The sequence below is a fragment of the Silene latifolia genome, chromosome 11 (genome assembly GCF_048544455.1).
Source record: "Silene latifolia isolate original U9 population chromosome 11, ASM4854445v1, whole genome shotgun sequence".
NCBI classification, from domain to species: domain Eukaryota; kingdom Viridiplantae; phylum Streptophyta; class Magnoliopsida; order Caryophyllales; family Caryophyllaceae; genus Silene; species Silene latifolia.
This window is the reverse complement of record NC_133536.1, coordinates 145,649,666-145,659,001: the sequence shown is the minus strand read 5'-3', so window position 1 is coordinate 145,659,001 and position 9,336 is coordinate 145,649,666. Positions and strand designations below refer to the sequence as shown.

The following is a 9,336-nucleotide window of genomic DNA, read 5'->3' as shown; positions in this document are numbered from 1 at the left end:
GACTTAGGGATTAGTAGCATAGGCCGAGAGGTAGCTACTATTTAACTTGGACCGAGAGGACTTGTTTTCCCCATCCTCCGCGATCGTATTTCGAGACTTACCTAGACTTATGTGCCATCGAAGCTGTAGTGAACCGACCGTCTTAGCATTTCTTTTATCATTGTTTACCGTCCTTATTTACTTTTACTTGTTTATTTAGTTTATGTTTTTAGACTTAGTTATAATTCATATCAAAACCCCCCTCACTGTTACAATTAGACTGAAATAAAAGCAACTATAATCTCCCTACCTCCCTGTGGTTCGACCCTGTTACCACTAGCCTAGGTTAGTTTTAATAGGTATTATAAATATTATTTTTGGTACTCACAACGACGGGTATCAAATGCAAACTATATGACATATAAACAAGTGATGCAACTACACTATACTATATGATGCATGAGTTTTTGTTTGGTTGGAGAGCATAATTTAAATTAACTCCCAATGCATATGCTTGAACTTCCCCAAACCAAAATAGACACTATTTCTAATGTTAAAAATTGGGAAAGTTCATGCATAAGAATGATATGCATGAAACTAAAATTGTCATTTTGGTTTTTACATGGTGGGAGAAATAAAAGACACCTCAATGGGACCGAGGTGGGAGTCCTCTAAGTGTTGCTAGGACTCAAAGAAATGGTCAAGATAAAAATTTAAAAACAAGAGAAATGAACAAAGTTAAAGGAGGTGTAGGAGACTCACAATGTATTGTGACATCCTCCAAAGAGCTTGCTAATCCTCAATCGTCGCCCATAGCGACATCACTACCATCTCCATCATCATCGCCAACTTCCTCACTAGCATCGGCATCCTCATCTACCTCCATAGACCAGGAGGCTTCACCACTTTCACTTGAGATTTCTTCTTCTTCCTCACTTCCCTCTTCTTCTTCACCTTCTTCATCTTCTTCTCCACCACTCTCAACAACAACCTCCTCATCACGTATGCTAGTACCCCAATGAGCATTAGGAAAGAAAACTTCCTTATCCGCCCAACTAGGCAAAGGACATGATGGGTCAAGAAGTCCTTGCCTAGCTAGGTGTAAGAGGGGCGGATATTGTGCTCTATATGCATCGACTCGATCTTCATGGGCTTGCTTGTGCATTTGTTGCATCAAAAGAGTCAAGTAATCATTCCCCACCGTAATATTTTCGGGTCGGAATTCATGGTAGGTGAACGGGTGGGGTGGAGTGACAATAGAGGAGGGGGGCTCAGCAATGGCCTCCCTATGGTGTTGCATTATGGACTCGGCTTCCTCGGAGAGTGGGAGAAGATAGTGCGGGCTTCGGACATTGAGCCGGCAAATGTTGTTCGGTAGAACGAAGGACTTGGCATCTTTTGTAAGCCACTCAAATTTGTTGTCAAGTGTGTCATTCTTGACCCAATGGAATTTGTGAACCATAGTGGCTAAATCAATGAGGTGGCCTCCCTTAACCGGCTTATAAGTACCATCTTTGTTGAAATTCCGGTTGAAGTGCTTTGCTAACCACGTTACGAATCCCCCATTTACTATAAAGGCCGCACTTTCCTTGCCATGAACGATATTAAGCCACCTTTCGATCAAAAGTTGAAGAATATTGTACATCGTGGTGAACTTTCTATCAACATTCAAGGTTGACTCGAGATAGATAAAATCATGTTTGGTGAAGTGGTTTGTTCCCTTCCTAGCAATAAGAGTATTTTCCACTACCTTGTGCCACACCCTTATGCCCGGGTGATGAACATAAAGGGTACGACATTCATGGAAGGACTCGAATTTCCTCCCGGTAATAACTTTCCACAAAGGGGCGAGATCATATTTTGTTGAAGGTTTATTCACATAAGTCGAGTCATTATCAAGACCGAAAACTTTGCCAAACTCATTAAAGGACATCTTCCTATCCACATTCTCAAGGCGGAATTCAATGTTCGTTCGAATTTCCACCTTTGTAACTTTCAATGATCTTAGAAATTCCAAGGTGAGGGAGGGGTAGGTAAATTCTTGCATATTAAACAATGTAAACAATCCCATGGACTCAGAGAAGTTCTTGGTCCTTTCAAGGACACCCAATTTGGTCAAGGCATCTTGGCAAATAAACTTGGTGGGTAAAATCGATTTCTTAGCAAGAGACACAAAATTTTTCCTATGAGAATCGGATGTGAAAGTTACCTCCGGATATTTTTCCGGATGTATAGAAGTAGTAGCTTCCACCATAAGAATAAGAGTTTCTTGAATTTCCATTCTTGCTTGTTGAACCACCAAAGCCTTTGAGGCTTGAAGTGCTTGTTGCCTTTTGGAAAGGTTTCGTTTTGTAGGTGCCTTGCTTCCACCTTTGGTCCTAGACATTGTTCTTCTCCTTTTATGTATCAACAACCAATGATTTGCTTGAATTCTTCTAGTATCCTCAAGCTTCAATGAATCCCAAATCGATTTAGGATTTTCGTAATTTGCCTTTAACGCTAGAAAATCGATTCAATTTTTGAGGATTTGGATATTTGAATGGCTTTTTCTTGATAGAGGAGTGATTTGTTTGCGTTTTGAGGAAGTTTGGAATTGATTTGGGTGAATTTGGTTGAGAAAATTGATTTTTGTGGATGGAGGGATTGAGGGTTTTGAGGGTTTTAATCCCGTGATTTTGTATTGCAGCAGGGCAGACGAGCGTCTACAGCACGGGACGCTCGGGTTCTTTGTCAGCCAGTTTCAGAAAATGTAACCCGTGATGAGACAAGCGTCTTCAGTAGGAGACGAGCGTCTTGTTATAAGGAGACGAGCGGATTCTGTTGAGGACGCTCGGATTCTTGGTCAGGGAGAAATCCCAGATTTTAAAAGAAGCAGGACAAGCAGATCTTCACTGAGATGAGCGTCTTGGTTGAGACAAGCGGATTTCTTTAGGAGACGCTCGGATTTTCAGTCAAAGAAAAATTTTCCTTTCGAGCTCTCTCAGGACGAGCGCCTTTCTCTCAGGACGTTCGGATATTTATCCAAGACAAGCGGATTCTTCCTTAGACGCTCGGATTGGCCATGTACCTCACGGATTCAGTTCCACACGTGGGTATTCCGTAACCCAAGTCATTTCCTCTTCGTTCCTTTGATCTTCATTGTGGGGGCACTACGAAGGCTTGGATACCCTAGGCAATTGCTATCCCTACACTATGTTAAAACACTACACATCAATAAACATATAAGTCCCTCCCTCACTTTCTCTCAAAATTGTAATCTTGATCAAAGCATAAAAATATAAATCCGAAATTGACAAAAATGCAATACAATAAGTAAAATGCAAGTTAAGGGGTTAGGATATTTACAAATGGTGGTTTAGGGAGGACTCCACCAAACTCTCATTCATGTATGAGAAGTCAAGGGGGCATAGCCAAGGTGTTGTTGATGTTGCTCAACATCTTGAAGAAGTAATCGAAAGCTTGTTCATTGTCATTATAAAGATCTTCAATAGACCTTTGCACATTGTGTTCTTCATTGTGGTGACTTGAGTTAACATGGTCACCAAAGCCTTGGTCTCGGGTCATAGGATAACCAATATAAGGATTGAATAACCCTTCAAACTCATCATCCCATAGACCACATACTTCATTAGCTTGCTTCCCAATAGTATCGTAAGTTGATGAAAACAACTGCTCTTCCTTCTTGTCATTATGGCTGATGAGGCCTTCTTCTTCTCTTGCCATGAGTGGTGGTGAGCTATTCAAGCTCTCATTCTTGTTGAAACTTTCTTGCTCTTCGGATGGAGCATCTTGGAGATTATCCACTTTCTTCTCCCATATGGGTGGTGATTCTTTACCCATAGCTTGTCCTTTGTATTGAGATGCCAACTTCTTCCTATCACTTTCTCGGCTATAATGATCAATCATGAAACATCGCTCTTGTAAGCGGGGAGCTCTCATTGTCTTGTCAAGGTTAAAAGGGATTGTTTCATCTCCCACTTCAAGTGTGAGCTCTCCATGTTTCACATCAATCACCGTTCCCGCGGTGTGTAAGAAAGGTCTTCCTAAAATGATAGGAATGTTGGAGTCTTCCTCCATGTCAACAATAACAAAGTCCACCGGGATGAAGAACTTTCCCATTCTTACCGGCACATCCTCCCATACCTCTAAAGGTGTCTTCGTTGATCGATCCGCCATTTGAAGTGTGATATTAGTGCACTTGAGTTCTCCCATTCCTAGCCTCTTGCACACCGAGTATGGCATGACACTCACACTTGCCCCAAGGTCACACAAAGCTTTGTTGATTGTAGTGTCGCCAATGGTGCATGGAATAGAGAAACTTCCCGGATCCTATAGTTTTGGAGATGAACTTCCTTGTAGGATGGCGCTACTCACCTTAGTGAACGCAATAGTCTCTAGCTTCCGGATGGATTTCTTCTTTGTAAGAATATCTTTCATGTATTTCGGGCCGGAACATGGTTAATCAATTCGGTGAATGGGATTGAGACTTCCAAGTTCTTCACAATCTCCATAAACTTTCCAAGTTTTTCATCAAATTTAGGCTTAGCTTGACGACTTGGAAATGGAAGTCTAATCACAATGGACTCTTTCTCCTTAGCCTTCTCTTCATTCCTCTTCTTTGAGACTTCTTGAATGGTGGAGGGTTCTTCTTCTTTCTTAGAGTTTTCAACTCTTTCCTTGTCACTAGCATTCATAACATCATCATTAATGGGCCTCTTCGGCCCTTCATACCTTGTACCACTCCTCAAATGGATGGCACTCACCAACTCATGTCTTGGGGGATTACCTTGAGGTGGTAATTGCCCCTTTTGTCTTTGAGAACTAGAAGATGCTAATTGAGACATTTGGGTCTCCAACATCTTTGTGTGAGCTAGTATGTTGTTGATGGTGATGTCTTTTGCTTGGCTATCTTTTTGCATTTGAGTGAAAAACTCTTGTTGGTTCTTTTGCATTTGGAGGACCGCTTTTTGAACATCAAAACCTTGGTCATTTGTTTGATTGTATGGAGGTTGATTTTGATAACTTTGGTTTTGATTGAAAAAGGGTCTTTGAGCTTGGTTTCTCATTGGAGGTGGGGTGTATGTTGGTTGAGGGTTTTGAACATTTTGACTTTTGTATGAAAGATTGGGGTGGAATTTGGTGTTCTCATTGTAATAGTTGGAATAAGGGGTGCCACTTTTGTATGCTAGGAAAGCATTCACTTGTTCCCCTACATTCACTTTGGTCATGTCCCAAAGTTCAAAAACTCTCACATACTCCACTTGGAATTGATGATGATGCCACCATAGCATTAACATGTTGCTTGGGTGATTTGGAGGCCTCTTCAAGTTTAACCATGGCCTTCTCAAACTTCAAATTAATGGTATCAATATGAGCACTAAGTTGAGCACCCAATTGAGTAATGGAATCCACCTCATGTTTTCCTCCTCTAGTAGCCTTCCGAGGTCTACAATATTGCAAGTTATGGACCGCTATTTCTTCAATTTTGTTCCATGTTTTATTGTCATCAACTTTGGTGAACATACCATTTGATCCCATATTGAGAATCTTTCGGGAGTCTTCATATAGACCATTCCAAAATTGTTGTACAAGGAACCACTCGCTAAGTCCATGGTGTGGACAAGATCGACAAGTGTCCTTGAATCTCTCCCATGCTTCATACAAAGATTCCTCATCCCTTTGTTTGAACCCGATGATTTGGGCTCTCAACATGTTAGTCTTTTCCGGAGGATAAAATTTCTTGTAGAAAGCAAGTGCCAATTTCTTCCAAGAATCAATACCAAGAGTAGCCTTATCTAGGCTCTTCAACCATTGTTTCGCAGAACCAATCAAAGAAAAAGGAAATAAGACCCATCGAATTTGGTCTTGAGTAACTCCGATTTGAGAAATCGCATCACAATAGTCACAAAAAGTCTCCATATGAGAATGAGGGTCTTCACTAGGCATCCCTGCAAATTGACTTCTCTCAACTAATTGAATGAATGCGGATTTGGCAATGAAATTACCGGTTAAATGTTGTGGTGTAGGAGTACCATTTGGTAGGTTCTCCTCGGTTGGTACGGAATGTGATAAAAATTTAGGCATTGTGGGTTGATTTTGTGGTGGGTTTTGTATTGGGTTATCCTCTCCTTCTCTTGCAAAAGGGTTGATGAACTCAATGTTATTTGGTTGAATGTCCACAATCTCACCAATACCTCTCAAAGTATTCCTAGCAAGTCTTCTATTGTTGGTCAAAGTTCTTTTAATTTCAAGATCAATGGGTAACAAGTTACCTTGTGATCTCCTAGACATGCAAAATATCAAACAACTTGAAATCAATTAGAACAACCTTCAGGAGATTGATTTCCCCAAGGTAAAGAAAGACACAACTAAAAACAATTAAAGAAAATCAAATCAAGTTAACACCGTCCCCGGCAACAGCGCCATTTTTTGGTGTGAGAGTTAAACTCGTCGTCAAAAGTCACCTAACCAAAACAATATTTATAAATTTACAAACTACTCTTAGTAAAGAGGCAAGTAAAGGTCGGATCCCAAGGGATGGGTATTGATGTAGGATTTTCAATTGCAAATGGTTGTGTCTAAGGGTGTCATAATTTGGGTTGAGATAGGAGATCAACTAAACTAATCAACAATAAAAACAAAGCAAGGTAGATAAAATGAAGATGTAAACAATTGATTAAAAGCACTAGAGTGTCATGGGTTCATAGGGGATTCATGGGAGTTGATCATACAAACATGTTCTCTACTAGATGCAAGCACTTATTATTGTGATGGGATCGAGTTAGTGTATATCTTATAATCCCTAGGAAGGTTTGGGTCCCGGAGCCAAATCGATTAGATTGTACAACACCTACAAGTCGACTTAGTCCTTCCTATCTAACTATATGCATGGTCTAATGAGACTCGAGTTGGTTTATGTCTTACATAACATGTGCATAAGTTGGAATCACAACAAGTAAGCAAATTAATTATGAAAACATATTAGATTAAGCATGAATCAATTCCCATGTTGGTTTCCCCTAATTCCCCATTAACCCTAGTTAAGAAAACTACTCACTCATTATCAAGTTTAACATGCTAACAAGGTTGTCAATCATACTAGCAAGGCAAAACATGATGAACAAATGAAAATGATTAACAATAATTAAAAGTATTAAGAGAGAATAATACCTATGAATACGATTCCCAATAAAGCAAGAAATAATAGAAGTACTTGATGATTGATGGAAGGTTGTCAATCCTCCAAATAAACCAAAATAATCTTCTAATTACCCAAAATAAATGATGAACAATAAAGAAATTAAGGAAAGATTAAGAAATGAGGTTTGTATTAATACTAGATTAAGAGTTGATTACAAGATTAAGGAATAATTACTAAATGATTAGAACTTGATTAAGAAATCATGCTAATCTAAGTAGTACAATGGGGTATTTATACTAAAGATTAGGTACATAAATTAGGGTTACTAAGGACTTAAATGACTATTAAGACCCTTAAGAAAAGTTGAGGAAATGCTCCTCTCCAAGGAGATGAGCATCTCTGTTTTGCTAGTCCCGTATGGATATGCTCGTCCCTAGTGTTAGAAAATATTAATCTCATTAATTTACATATTCATATATGTGACATTATAATTTAGTCATAAAATTAAAACTAGATCTTATGCATGCAAACTTGAACAAGAGTAGAGAAGAAATCATCATACAAGCTTATGGATTTCGGTTTTTGGGCACAAGTGAGTTCTCCTACTCACTTGTTCTTGAGCTTCCTAATATTGGATGAACAAGGATTCAAGCTTAGAATCCCTCCCAAAGATTTATACCCAAGGTGTTACTCTTAAAGATTAGTAATAATATGATCTAGTAATACTAATAATATAGCTTGAAAATAACCCAAAATATTATTTTTGTCTCTTGTCTATTCGGCCAAGAGGAAGGAAATATATGAGTATTTTTCTCTCTAAACTTCTCTAAGTTTTGGTTGTGTAAAAAGAATGAAAAATACACTAGTGAATATCTTAGTGTATATCTCAAATATAAATTGTAGAAACCCTTGGCCTTTTCTCTAGGGAAAACCGGGTATGGAGGGGTGGCAAGGGCCAATGCATGGCCAAGATACTCTTCACAAAAGCAACTAGGTGTGCATGGCTATGAATTAGGTTTAATGATTATGCTTCTTATATATACATAAAACATAATACAAACCCCAACCCTCCCCATATAATTTCGGTACATATGTTGTAAAATGGAAAGTTCATTTTACAATTTATTTGTCAATTTGTCACATGTAACATGTTCCATGACATTATGTGTATAAAATGTATTTTGAACAATTAAAAATCAACATATTAATAAAATATGTCACTTATAAAATTAACCTAGTAATTCATAATTACTTGTACTGTAATGGGTTTCCGAATCATAAATTACAACATTTTGTATTTATAATAATTTATTCATTCCGTTTCAATTGTTTCCGTGAACAATAATTTCATCTAAGTAATGAAACAATTCGATTACTTAGACCGTATCTTATTATAATCAAATTACAATAAGACACGTAAATTATACTCACAAAATCGTCCGTCAATTTTAAGCAATTTAATTAACCCGTATCGACATACGATCAATTAAATAATCAATTAAGAGTGTCACCCTTTAGGTATGACCTAAGGGGATCAACTGGTCACCATCTTCGTACGACAGTAATGTCAAACTCTAGTCAGCCAATCATTACCGATATGTGTGGACCAGTTGACTGTAAAATATTACTTCCCACATGTATTCTTAAATATGAGATTTTAACATGTGATTATCATGATTGACAGTTGTGATCGCATTATTGTCGGAGGACACTTATTCCAACAATCTCCCACTTGTCCTCGACAAGTGTGCGTCACCAATTCTCATGTCCTATTACTATCTCCCACTCAATGCAAGGTGTCTTTCAGGTCGTACTTGCAAGTGATCATATCAAGAGTGGTTTCCTCGATCTGGAGAATAACTGATTGACCGGATTTATCTACCATAGATACCTTCCGAGCGTGGCCTTGAGATATTGTTATAACCCTGACAAGGGGTGGACAATTCCTATCGCACTTATTCCCTTCGACTAGCCACATCCATCATAACCCAAAATATGCCCATTTGACCCCATTTACGAAGGTCGTAGTAACATAAATCAAAGTTAATCTGAAACTGTGCCACCTTAGGCAAACAGTCTTTAGTCAAAAGAATCGACTCATTAGAATACTATAGTAGCTCACGCCACGACCAGGCTATATAAATTTGCCAGAACTCTATAAGCGGTCATAAGGCCCGACAAAGTGTTCCTAACAGTCTGCCTATGTGATCGACTAG

General features: G+C 38.7%; 1 non-coding gene across 1 annotated transcript; it reads left to right on the top strand.

The window, feature by feature from the left end:
* Nucleotides 1-5,584: 5,584 nt before the first annotated feature.
* LOC141615880 (small nucleolar RNA R71) lies at nt 5,585-5,691 on the top strand. The gene has a single exon (XR_012530269.1). It is a non-coding gene; the product is annotated as a small nucleolar RNA R71 (small nucleolar RNA).
* Nucleotides 5,692-9,336: the final 3,645 nt, after the last annotated feature.